This window comes from Rhinoderma darwinii, chromosome 4 (genome assembly GCF_050947455.1).
Source record: "Rhinoderma darwinii isolate aRhiDar2 chromosome 4, aRhiDar2.hap1, whole genome shotgun sequence".
Lineage (NCBI taxonomy): Eukaryota > Metazoa > Chordata > Amphibia > Anura > Rhinodermatidae > Rhinoderma > Rhinoderma darwinii.
In genome coordinates, this window is record NC_134690.1 from 355,189,077 (window position 1) to 355,203,635 (window position 14,559).

The following is a 14,559-nucleotide window of genomic DNA, read 5'->3' on the forward strand; positions in this document are numbered from 1 at the left end:
AACATACCTGACCCTGTTCCCACTACAAGCAGCTGGGTCTTCTTCCTGCTTTATGCAGCCTGCTGTCTGTGGCCTGGCAACGCAGCCACGCGCCATCTGTGCCAGGATTCTGACATCATCGGCATCCTCCTGTTGTCTAGTAGGTCACAGGGCTCCCCCCACCCTGCAGCTGCTGATTGACACTTATCTCCCTATTACTGTGCATAGGGAGAAAAGTATCAATCAGCAGCTGGAGGGACGTGGGCAGCATGAATATATGATAATACTAAGACCAAAGCCTGCAGATCTGGCCTAGCTCCAGAAGTACAGTATAACTACTAATTTCTCAGAAACTATGGCACATTACCTAATAAGTGACAGACTGCTGAAATCATTATGTCTGCTACTTCTTTATGCTGACCTCAGACAGGAAATCATAACTATATGACAGATCCACTTTAAAACTTCACATAGGTAAGAACTAGTGTTAGCTCTGTTGGCACTGTTGTCGTTAATCGACACATACAGAGATGCCAAAAAAAATGGCAGCCCCATAGAGAAGTAAAAGTAAGAAAAAAAAAATAAGTAGAACACAAGAACAGAAATAAATAAAATTTATTTTAATATCATACTAAAAGCAATATTATATAAAAAAAAAATTCCATGACACTTTCCCTTTAATGGAAATTTGTGGGTTTTCTCCATGTGCTTATTTTGACAATCCAGTTTTCCAGTTTAAGTGTCGCTAAATGCAGTCCGGCGGCTCAGTTGCCAGCGTTTGGCAGACATACTAATGTGAAGATTGGGCATCCCCTTTTTAGTGCCACAGAGCCCTCTGTAGATAATGCCACAGTGCCCTCTGTAGATAATGCCACACACCCACCCGTAGATAATGCCACAGTGCCCTTTGTAGATAATGCCACAGTGCCCTCTGTAGATAATGCCACATTTTCCTCTGTAGATAATGTCACACTCCCCTAGATAATGCCAAAGTGGCCTTTGTAGATAATGCTCCCCCCTAGACAATGCCACAGTGTCCACAGTAGATACCGCCACCCACCCACTGGTAGATAATGGCACAGTGCCCTCTGTAGATAATGCCACAGTGCCTGCTGTAGATAATGCCACAGTGCCCACTGTAGATAATGCCACAGTGCCCTCTGTAGATGCTGCCACAGTGCCCACTGTAGATGCTGCCACAGTACCCTCTGTAGATGCTGCCACAGTGCCCTCTTTAGATGCTGCCACAGTGGCCCTTGTAGATGGTGCCACACATACCCCTTGTAGATGGTGCCACACACCACTTGTAGATGATGCCACACCCCCCCTTATAGATGGTGCCGCATACCCCTTGTTGATTTTGCCACACACACCCCTTGTAGATGGTGCCACGCCCTCCCCCCAGTAGATAGCTCCATTGGGGCTCCCTCTAGGAGTGGAATCCCCAGCCAGAGACGATGCTTTGGCCAGGGATTCCTCTGCTGGAGGAGCCCCTGATGTCACTGTCCATAGACAGTGACGTCAGGGGATCCTCCTGGACCGGAATGTGATGTCAGGTGCAACCCCAGAACTCTGCTCTGGAACTCTGGGGAAGCCACTGATATCAGTGTCCATATATGTACAGTGACATCAGGGGCTAGCCCAGAGCTGGAGTCCCGGAGCAGAGCCGCTTCTAGCACTCTGCATGGGACTCCAGCTCTGCTCCTGACATCACTTTCCATATATGCACAGTGATGTCAGGGGCAACCCCAGAGCTGGAGTCCCGCTCTAATCTGGGACTCTGGAAAAGCCCCTGACATCACTGTATGACATCCATGTATGGACAGTGATGTCAGAGGCTTCCCCAGAGTCCCGGAGCAGAGCCTATACTAGTGCTCTGCCCGGGACTCCAGCTCTGGGGAAGACCCACACATCGCTGTCCATATATTCTCAGCACTGACCCCCATTCATCACATTTATTTTTTTACTACATTACCATACACAGTTCTGACACTTATGTACTACACACAGTTCTTTTATACTGTACATTTACACTTTGTACTACATTAATATTCACACCCATCTATCGTACACTTTTGTGCAATGATAGCACTTAGCTGCCACTCCCCTCAAGACTAGTGGAAGTGGCTATTACTACTTAATGCACCTGAGCACTCTCCTTCTGAAGCATTTTTGACCTATCTGCGTCCTGCTGGGAATGGGTGTTTACCTACCCACTTAGTAAGTATGACCTTTTCTGTGTTTTTTTAAGTTTATCTATGTCTAATTTTTCTGTTGGTGTCCATATATTGACAGCGATGTCAGGGGATTCCACTAAGTCCCGGAGCAGAGCCTATACTAGCGGCTCTATGTCCAGCGGGCTGCGGATGACAGCCTCAGGGGCCGCTTGCGGCCCACGGGCCGCGTGTTTGGGACCCCTGATCTAGAGTAACTCCAAATTTCTCCCTGGATCCTGACAGGTTGTTACTAAAAGACAAATTACTTTCTGAAAATGTAATCTCTACCCTTCAGGATAGCAGGAAAAAAGTTACCATCAAAAGTTGCCATCTCTATCAATCTCTGGAAGAAATTCTTTACTTGGTGCAGTGATGAAGTTCCAGATCAGCATGGTCTTGAAATAGGTCTCAAATATAGCAAGTCTCTGCACTGAGTATTTTCTTTGACACCCAGTTGACAGAACGAAGTTAGGTAAAAAGATTTATAAAGAGCAGCCTCTAGATTAAGACATGGTTAATCTGCAGATGGTGCCGTCATTGGGGGGCACCATGCAAAATGACAGTTTTATTTGTAATTCGATTTGCATAAATTCACATGATGGCACATCCATTCCCTCCCAGATTGTACTACTTTGTCTGTATGGGAAAGTAAAACTGAAAGCAAAACATACAAAATAATATGGAGTTGCAGTATTCTACTTGTGGAGTGATTTTTATGGCACTGGTGGAAGGTTGTGGTATAGGCCCTTTAACCACCCTTTTTTCCTATCCCTACAGAAGTTAAGGGTCAAACTCCAGACGGACTCATGGAAACTGAATTAGCAGTGAAACTAATTAAAAAATGTTTCCTGTTCTCCAAGTGACCTGTGTTCTATGTTTCATGATTCCCTTCCATTATTCATAGTCATTACTAACAGAATCTCACTTCAGAGTGGAGGTCTTACTTGATGGACGCCACAGCATCTACTATGCCTGCAGTGCTAGTAAGGAAATTGGCTTAAACAGCTGATATGTGAGACTGACTGCCCATAAGGACTTCAGAGCACAGTCAAAATTAAATTTTTTGTCTGGAGGGTCAATTTAAAATTTCAAATGCTGTTTTAGGCTACTCACTAAGGCATACAATAGGAATTCTGTCTTTAAGGTGCTTTATCGTCAAAATATTTATTTTTCAGATACTAAACATATATAGCACAATCACGTTATTCTATAATCTAATTGAGAAAAACGTAACATGATTATTTTTGGATATAATCTTGAACTCCTCTACTTATATTTTCCTTGCCATATGTTCTTTCATTAATGTGCAGTAGCTAACTCAGAATATGGAATTAATATACTTGTTTTCAGTGATTCCTAACAATGAATCATTGACCAAGAACTAGTTACTTATTTTATCTATTGAAAGATTTCAGATTCTGAATTAATCATCTTAATAAAAATGTTGACAAATAGAAGATGGAAAACGTTATGAAGGTATGAGATTATCCAAACCAGCCCTTAGGATCACTCACTGAAGTGCTATCAATCACAAGAAGCTTGTATATGACATAGAGATGATGATGTAAGAAGGTCAAGGCATACAAAGGAGGCCCATGAACATTGGAGATAATAGAGTGTGGAAAATATGACAAGGAAGTTGAAAAGGACAAGCTAAATATTTGCTGGCCACTTAAGAAAAAAATATTGTGTATGTGACATGAGCAAAGAATGCACTAAAACGAAAAATTATACATAGCTTAAAATCTTTTTTTATCTGAAGGTTGTTTATGCGATGAGCTCTTGAACATTTAGGACCTACACTGATCACTAGAATGGGGGTCTCGAGCCCCTGTTCCTTCTCACTGCACGACTGCAGTGAAGAGTTTGAATGGAGCAGGTGTCACGCATGCGCCCTGCCACTTCATTCAATGTCTATGTGTCTGATGGAAACAGCCGAGCACATAGACCTTGAACGTATCTGCAGAGCACAGACGTGACTCTTGCTCCATTCAACTCCTTTTTACTACGGTCATGCAGTGAGGAGGAACGGAGGGCTTGAGACCCAGATTCTAGTAATTGGTAGGGGTCCCAGCGGTGATTAGACATTTAGCCCCCTCTAAGCTGTGTGCTTTGGAAATGATAGAGTTAAAAATTCAAAAGCATTAGTATCTTGTTTTAACTCTTTCCTTTCTAGGGTGCACGGCTTAGAGGACTTAGGCTGGGTTCACACAGAGTTTTTTGCAGGAGGAAAATCTGCCCCAAAATTCCATTTGGAATTTTGAGGGAGATTTTGCTCTGCCTGCACGCGGATTTCCATAGCGTTTTTCACCCACGGCCATTTGGCGCCGCGTGCAAAAAACACAGCGAAATAGGCTTTTTCTACATCCCAGTGATGTCAATGGGAGGTCAGAGGCATAAACGCCCGAAAATAGGACATGTCCCTTCTTTTCCTGCGAGACGGTTTTTCCACTCGCGGGAAAAACCCGCCTCCGCCTCCCATTGAAATCAATGGGAGGCATTTTTGGCCATTTTTTGGCGCATTTTCCGACGTGGTTTCTACGTAAAAAAAACTAGTCAAAAAACTCACTGTGAACTCCCCCTTACTGTTTAGACTTTTTGTTGCAGCTTATAAGAAATGGAATTTACTTTGATTTATTGAGAAGTATAGGAGGTTATTATCGAATTATAGATAGCTCACTGGGTCCGGACGGTAATCAGCAGTATTAGGAGCCGGGTCCATATGGAAAAACATAGAAAAGTACCTATATGTGTCTGAATGCTCACCAGAGTATGTTCCCATATTTAAGAAGTGGTTATTTTTCAGTATGTTGCCCAGCTCTGATCAGCAGAGTTGTTTTTTAATTTTGCTAGACTTTGCTGTGGGCGGGATTACTATGTAAAAGAATATAGTTCCCATATTTCCTCTCCCCTATCGCAGACATTGTCTTTATTTAAAGCTGCTTGCATGCCCCTCTATTACAAGCTGCAATAGTATAGTGTTGTAATTACTCACTGTCTGCTACTGAGACACAGCTTTTTCTGTTCTGCTACTTGGCTGTGCGCTATCTGCTGCCCAGCATGTGAAACACAATCCGTCCAGAGACAGGCAGAGAGCGGGGAAAGCAGGGAGCAGTGGAAATGAGAGGCATGATGAACTGTTCTTTTCCATCCTGGGGAGCCCAGTAAAAAAAATTATGCGTTAAACATTTATGTTTTTTTAACATGACAGCCTGTATGGAATCTGTCACAGGCATCCGTTAAATATAAGCTTTTCCATTATAGCCTTTCTATGCATTAAACGAATGCCTAACAGTGGCATACCTCACCCAAAGGCTATGATCATATCCGTTTAATGGATACGACATGAAAAACGTCATGAGAGTTTATGATGTATCCATTAAATGGGTGACAGATGCCACTCTTGGGCATCTGTTTCATGCATCCATAGGCTATAATCGCATACATTTAACAATATGTAATGAAAGCTCACGATGCATCGATTTAACGGATGCCTTGGATGGATTCCAAATAGGGGCATCTGTCACCCCTAGGTTACCATGTTAAAAAAAAAGTATATATATTTAACAAATACGGTTTTTTTTCTGTACTCCGCAGGATGGAATAGCATTGTCTACTATGCTATTCCACACTTTTTTGCAGTACACTCACATGTATCGGCCAATTGGAGTCCAAAAGGACAGTCTTTTGGTCTTAGTTTCACAGTGGAGCTTTTCCTAAAGTATACGCTAGACATAGGCGTCTTCTACACCATTGTTTCTCAATGTTTCCAATTCAAGTTCCTCCTACTCAAATAAATGGTTCTAAGGCTGGGTTCACCCTGTGAATTGCTGTAGCCTGTTTAACATGTATTTTTTTTTATGATGAACTCCCGTTAAGAAATATGGGAGTTTATCTAAAAAAAAAACGTGCAACAAAAACGCACAGTGTAAACCCAGTCTAAAGAAAATCCAAGTCTATGATCCTGCATTGTGTTGTAACTAAAAGCATAGCATGAGGACCATGAGAGTACCCCAGTATACCCCCTGGGGTACACTGACTTCCTCTTAAATAGACATACGGTAGATTGTATTTTAACACTATACCTTCATTTATACTACAGACATGTATTAAAAACTCCTCTCATCGCAATCAATCATTAAAATCCTCGGTTAATAAGAAACAAAACTGTGTGTTTTATTTATTTTTTTACAGAAGATTGGAATGCACAATGTTTCTTGGCAAATTTTTATTCATCTAGTATTTTATTAATTGAGTATTATACAGTACGTTAAATGTTTTACTTTAATTTTCATACTCATTATGTGACACAAAAATATATTTTTTTCAATTTTCAATTCAAAATTCTGAATAAAAAAATAAATAGATGGTAGATGAATGCGTTGTTTGATTCGATGCTGAAGGCAATGCATTAGGAACTGATGGTAAATGATTATCATCCAATCAGTTCCTGATGCAGTATCTACGACATCAAAAAAAGAAAAAAAGTGATTTGTTACTTTTATATACATAATAAAAATGGTAAAAAAGAGAAAGAAAAACATTGCCAATGTAGTTTATTTAACATGTGAGTTCATAGACTAAATTACTTATCTTGACAATAATATTGTTCTCAAAATTAGGATGAAGGGTTTTTAGAAAGCCAAGGCATTAATGTTGTGTGCATGGACCTTGTACACTGGCACACTGAGTGTCTATGTCTCCATATAAACATGGTCTTAACTATAGGTGTATCCTCTGTAGCATCTGTTATGGGGCCCATTGACAAAGAGGACAACTCATGCAAGTCCCCCATGCATTTCTAGTGCACAGACACTAGTAGGTGAGCATGAGGGAACTCAAAGTCAGACCCTCTAGGACTAATGCACAGGACAGGAGGACGTACGGTTGGCACACACAATATGACTCCATGTCCAACTGTATGGTGTGTGGTGCCACTTATCAGAGATATTCTCCCCTAGACTCAATGCTTTTAGGAAGGAATACCTTCGTTATACGGTGTCTGATGTAACACTGCAGAATTGAGTTTATTTCGTATGCGTATAGAAAAAATATGCTACATGTAAACTGAGCCTTACTGCACTGACATAGCAAGCTGTAAAGTTTAAAGTGTAAAGGTTTTTTTTTTCTCCGGGTTTGGTACTCGTCATGAGATCTTGCATTCCCCATTACAGGAAAACATACCTCAATTGAGCATTATCCAATCATCTTGATAACTTAAATTTTTTTAATTTTCTATTTTCCATCGTTGCATTCCTTGAGCCATAAATTGTTTGATGGTACCATTTAGTGTACCATATGATGTACTGAGAAATTGTTAAAAAATATTTTGTGGCGTGGAAGTGAAAAAAAACGTTGCAATTTCTGCCATAGTCTTTAGGTTTCATTATTGCAGCGTTCACTGTACAGTTAAAATAACATGTTACATTTAATCTGCCGGTCAATACAATTATGGCGATACCAAATTTCTATTTTTTTTAAATTTTTTTTTGCTATGTATTCGTTTTGTGTCGCTATAATTGGAGACCCATAACTTTTTTCTTTTTCAATCAGAACATTTTTTTTACATTTTTTTTAATGTATTGCAGTGTATCGCCTTTATCTGTGCTCTTCTAGTGAGTCCTCCCTCTGATAAGGCTTAATAATAGAGCACTGATGGCAGACCTGGAGGCCTTCAAAAGGCATCTGGATGCGATGGTAACCGATCGGCACCCCACAATTTCATTGCAGGGGGGCCATTTACCCCCTATCTACTCGCTCCAATGAAATGGTCAATAATGACCTCGGCATCTGAACGGTTAGATGGAGGGAGGGAGCAAATGACCGGGATCAGAGTTATAGGCATGTGTCAGCCGTATGAAACAGCTGGCACCTGCCCTCCTGAGCCCACGCCTTATTGGGGTAGCGCACATCTGCCATTCTTGTACATTGAAGCGAGTGGGGTCCTGAGGACAGGTGTGTCGCTATTTTTTTAAGAAAGAAGCAGCCATGTTTTTCTAATCCTGTACAACTCCATATAATAACATTTTTGTAAAATACCATTACATAAAGTGGCCTATTTCACAACAGCAAAAATACAAGCATAAAACAAGCATGAATCTGTTAACATTTCTAAACAAGCCAGTAGATGAATAAACCTGACCAATTACTACAGGCAGTCATTAATCTGCATAACATTTAGCATTTTACGGCTCCGCAACCTTTGATTAAGGTGTCGCTTCAGACCTATTGATCCATAAAAGCCAGGGAACTGCAGTGTTTAGAATAATCCCAGAGACCACTGTGAGATAATTTATTAACTGCTCACAGTTGCCAGCTGAGATTAAGCCAATTCACAGCCACTTAGGTTATCCCTGCAAGTGCGTTCTTGTCAGAAGCGTTCCTCTTCTAAATTCCTCCTTTACTGGGGATGGCTCCATTCCATACATGAGAACACCTGGCGGCTGAGACGATATGCAAACCTTTTAAGTCTTTGTTATTTATGTGTTTCATTTATGAAAATGTAAGCAGGAAAAATATATTTTATGAAAAAATGTGCACTCATGCCTTCAACATTACAAAGTGACTGTCAAATATGCTGCTGTGGAAATGCAAATTATATTCATTTCAATACATATATCCAGATAATTGGGTGGTTAATATAAAGTAAATGTAAAGCTCTTTTCACATTACTGTTCTGAGCCTCCATCAGGGTTTCCCTTACTTTTGATAGTAACAATAGCACAGCATGCAACGCTATTTTTGTCCTCAAACATAATGGAAACCATGATCGAACCCATTAAGGTAAATTTGGTCCGTCGGAAGACATATCTGTCACAGCGTCATGGCTCTCGCTATAAACGCACGCAATGACGCTAGTGTAAACAGAGCCTAAGGACTCATGTACACCCTCACGGAGCATGTACGGCAGTGCACGTAGCCTTTACAGCTCCTTAGCACACTCCTTAGTCTCCGTTGGACTCCGTGTGTATGAAGATATTCTCCCCTAAAAGCAATTCAGCATCTTCAGCATATTCAGCTTCTTCTTTCAGCAGGAAATCGATTTCTTATAGCACGTACTGATTTTACTGTCCATGTTGTGTTTTCAGATTTTTTTATTTATGACATTGGTTAATTTGATGTTTTTACTATAATGACTAGAATAGGTTAAGAGATCGATTGGTTACTAAGTTTCTCTTTCCTGTTTTCAAGAAAAAGTTCAGTACAACTAAAACGACATATAAATGTTATATATATATATTTGTGTGCTCTATAAATTTGCAGTCACAGGCGTTCTTTCACCTGTATACACGTTTTGTTTCATTTTGGTGGAATGTGCTGTTCAAACTTTTGTGTTGTTTATGTGATCCATATATGTGGGGTTAATGACTGCCTCCATTTTTGATCTTGCACTCCTCCCATTCTGCCCTGGGTGATTTTAATTTGTTTAATGCTGGTTCCTACCATCCCCTGGTGTATGTAGGCTTAGTCCCAGTTCTGGGTGTATGTGCAGCGTAGGTACCCACCTCATAGAGGTTGCCTTGTCGTGACAGATGGGCTCACACAATTTGATCAAAATGTGCTCTAAGAACCTCACTATTTTAAGTAGATTTAGCAGTAATGCATATTTATTTATCTTCTGTGGCTTAGGTGGCATTAGTGGTCTCAGTGTGCTGTCACCATTTTTTCTGTGATATATATATATATATATTCTTACCCCATTGCTAGATTCTTACTCTTGCTCATTTTTGTGGCTTCCAACCCATCAACTTCAAGAACTGACTGTTCACTTGCTGCCTAATATATCCCACCGCTTGACAAGTGCCATTGCTTAGATGATCTATGCTATTCAGTTCATCTGCCAGAGGATTTAATGCCATGGCTGATCACTGTGTATATATGTATATTGAATTTGATGTATTGGAAGCCGGAAAAAGGGACAAGAGTAAGAATCTTAACGACTTTGATAAGGGACAAATTGTGACGGCTAGCTGACTGGGTCAGCGCATTTCCAGGATTGGAGATCTTGTGGGGTGTTCCTGGCATGCAATGGTTAGTACCTACCAAAAAGGGTCCAAGGAAGGTCAACCAGTGAACTTGGTCATGGGCGCCCAAGGCTCATTGATGTACGTGGGGAGAGAAGTCTAGCCTGTCTGGCCTGATCCCATGTAAGAGTTACTGTAGCACAAATTGCTAAAAAAAAGTTAATGCTTGCAATGATATAAGGTGCTAGAACACACAGTGCATGGCAGCTAGCTTCTGAGCCGCAGACTGGTCAGAGTGCCCATGCTGACCCCTGTCTATCGATGAAAGCACCAACAAGAGTTATGTAAGCATTCGAACTGGACCATGGAGCAATGGAATAACATGTCCTAGTAAATAATGTTTTCTTTTACATAATTTGGATGGCCGCATGCATCACTTACCTGGGGAAGAGATGGCACAAGGATGCAATATGGGAAGAAGGTAAGTCTGTGGCGGCAGTGTGATGCTCTGGAGTATGTTCTGCTGGGAAACTTTAGTCCTAGCATTCATGTCAATGTTACTTTGACATCTACCAGCTACCTAAAAAATTGGTGCAGACCAAGTATACCCCATCATAGCAATGGTATTCCCTAATGGCAGTGGCCACCTTTAGCAGGATAATGCGTTCTGCCAAACTGTAAAAAGTATTCAGGAATGGTTTGAGGAACATGTCAAAGAGTTCAAGGTGTTGACTTGTCCTCCAAATTACCCAGATCTCAATCCTATAGAGCATCTGTGAAATGTTTCTGGAAAAACAAGTCTTATCCGTGGAGGCCCCACCTCCCAACTTACAGGACTGAAAGGATGTGCTGTGCTGCTAATGTCTTGATACATGATACCACAGGAGACCTAGAGTTCTTGTGGAGTTCATGTCTTAACGGGTCAGAGCTGTTTTGGCAACACAAACGGAACCTACACAATATTGGGCAAGTGGTTTTAATGCTGTGGACGGGAGACATAGTCTTTCCTTTACACTTTTTCTTCTTTTGGCATCCACTCCTGACTTTGACTCAAAAAACTGCCACAAAAAGTGTGCGTAGAATTCCAGCCTAACAGTTTCCATTAATGCCGAATAATGCCAGGGCTTCACGGTGACTTGCGACATGGTTGAAATTTTGGTAATCACTGCAAGGTTACTTCGAAATTTTTGGGGGCGTGCCTGCAAGTTGCCATGTAGCCAAGACCATAAAGGAATTTACTGTATATGTAATTTTAAAAGAGTGTACCATGTCCTAATTATACATACATGGCACACTACAAAAAATATGTATTCAGATTTTTTAAAGGCAACAGAAGTTGTAACCTTTATTATGCTAGCAGTCAAGGAATTTTAGTATGGTTGCTAATTTTTCTGTGAATTATTATTATGTTTCAGCTATTATGTTCAGTTGTTGTAGGCCATATTTTAAATTCTTTAGAAAATGTGATGACTATTTTTAAGGCTTGCCACAACAAGCTTAAAATACAGTGATAAAACAAGCAAATGAATTCACAATTTAATTGAGCTAGCTGAGCAATCACAGTACGACTGGACTCAGCAGACTAATGTTATTTGCATGAGCATATGTAATATGATATGTATGTAAAAATGGATCTGTATTATGCATTCTTATTTTCAGGTTCAATATCCAGAGCGTATGCCGGATATTGATTATGGAAACTTTGTAAAAATATGGCCAGGTGGTGGAGAGTTTCAACAGCTAATACAAACAAATGTTATCGATAGACAATGCAATAGACTCCTATTGGTGTTGCTGTATTACACTGCACTTCCTACCGTATGTGATAGATTGCTGAATCTGGCGAAAATATGGTGCAGCCCCTTTGTCTGCAGTTTGAGGGAATGTAGCTGCGCTAAATGCCCACAGTCTTAACCTTATATTGACCATCTCCTGTTCTCAAGCAAAAACCATCCCTGGTTACAGAGCAGTATTGACGGGCTGCAGAAGGTGGGGGTGTGTTGCTACACTGCCTGCCCATAGAAATCTATGGAGAGGGGAGAGCAGGATAAGGAAGAGAGGAGAGAGCCCATTGAAGTCTGTGGAGAGGGGAGGCGGAACAGAAGTGAGATACAGGCGCACACACAGTTGTGCAACATCTTCCTGGTAAGTGTTGTTTTTACCACCAGTGCTGGATTCCCAGCTACACTGGTATGTACTGCTGTACAATGTCGATCATGTTGCTGCACCAGCTTTTATATATATATACATATATATATATATATACTTTTATATATATATATATATATATATATATATATATATTTATATATACACACACACACACATACATCCACTCAGAGACAACTGAGAATTAGAGATAGAGCCTGCAGAGGGGAGAACCGCTAAGTAATGCAGAGTACATGTCATATAATGGTATGAAATAGTGTTATTGCTCAATTACACACATATGAGCACTAATTCTGAAAAGTCATCTGAAAAGTTAGGTAGACTTTAAACATAAATAAATTGCCGCATCGAAATCATAGATCACATTGCTGTTATTTCACTTTTCACTTGTATTTGGTTTGATGATTCTCTGAATTGGGAAATGGATTAAAGCTGAGGAATGTAGGGAGATGCCACATTTTTGGCATAATTCCTTATGGGCAGATATCCACATGTTAGATTGAGATAGAAGCCAATTCAAGCAGTCTCACACTTGTTGGAAAGAAGTAAAACAAAAAGTGTGCAATACGAACTGTATGCTGTACACCAAATCTTACAAGTACTATCCCATAATGTATGAAAGTATTTAACTCTACTCTGCTGGTGTGCCCATTAAACGGACTTCAGATATTTCCATCACATTCCATGCTTAATTGTGCTTGGTAGAAGATAAGCAAAATATTTGCTGTGTGAAGAACAAGTATGTAAGAAATGCTGAGGATTTAATAAGAGTTTTGTTTCTGTGCCAGTAATAAGCATAAAACACAAAATGTAGAAATATAAGTGAAGAAAAGTAACTAGAATACTGCTTCAACATAAAAAATAAGCTCGGGCAAAACTGAAATTCGCTAAAGTTTGGGTGTTCCCCCAACCCCTAAAAAAACGAAAAACCTGTGTCTCTTTTTTTAAAAGTGATCTGACTGTAAGCAGCCGTCCTGTCACCTATTACTTGTTGCTCAGAGAAACATATTTCCCAGTGCATTGTATAATACTTATAATTACCCTGCACAAGCAAACATTTCTAAAGGAAAATTAAAGAAACTGTAGAATCTAATATGGAGCGGCCCTTCCCGCCGCAGACATTTTTGTTTTTTTCATTTTAGTTTTTTCTTTCCCGCCCTCCAAAAGCCATAACTTTTTATTTTTCTGTCAACATAGCTGTATGAAGGCATTTTTTTTAATCGGACAAGTTGTCGTTTTTAATGGCACCATTTCATGTACCATATAATGTACTGGGAAACTTTTGAAAAATATTTGGTGGGGTGGAATTGAATACAAACAGAAATTCCTTCATTTGTTTTGCAATATTCTGAGACCCATGACTTTTTCATTAATGGAGTTGTATAAGGGCTTGATCTCTGCAGGCCGAGCTGTTGTTTTTATTGCTACATATGATAAGCAATTATGGCATACGGGGTAAATAATGCTATATTGTAATAGTTTGGATCGTTATGGATGTGGGGATACCAATTATTTAACGAAGAATTTTTCATCCTCTAACAGCAAGTAGAGCTTTTTAAAATGTTTATTTTACTAATTGTCAACACAGGACGAGAATACTTGACATGAGCGGAGGGTGCTTGGCGCATTAGGATGAGCATTCTCATCCTGTGTGACAGCCAGTGTCCACGCGCGATCAGGAGTGGAGCAATGGCAGTAATACACAGCCGCAGCACCGCTCCAATGGCAGAGAGAAGAGAAACCTCTTCTTTCCACCGTTAACCCCTTGAATGCTGCGATCAGTGGTGTGACTACCGCTATAGCAGCTGTAGCGGCTGCTATGGGGCCCGCCGGCACGGGCCCCCTCCATGGCCGAAGGCTCTGCTAGCAGCTGCTATGGGTTCTACAGAGCGACGCCACTGAAGGGGTTGTTCCTACAAAAGACATGCATCCCCAGGAAATGGTGGATACATGTGTGATCGCTGGGACGCCCAGCCATAAGGAGAACGGGGGACCGAAAGTCTCCATGACAAACCTCGGACTTCCGGGGGCTGTCTGCAGCTCCATAGAAATGACTTGCGCACCAGTCGCGCTTGTGCGCATGCGTGCCCAGCGCTCCTTTCATTTCATTTTTATCGAACTGCGCAGATGCCGGAAGTCCAAGGTCTGTCACGGAGAACTTCGGGGGACTTTCGGTCCCCCATTCTCCTTATCGCTGCCAGCGATCACACATGTATCCCCTATCATAGGGG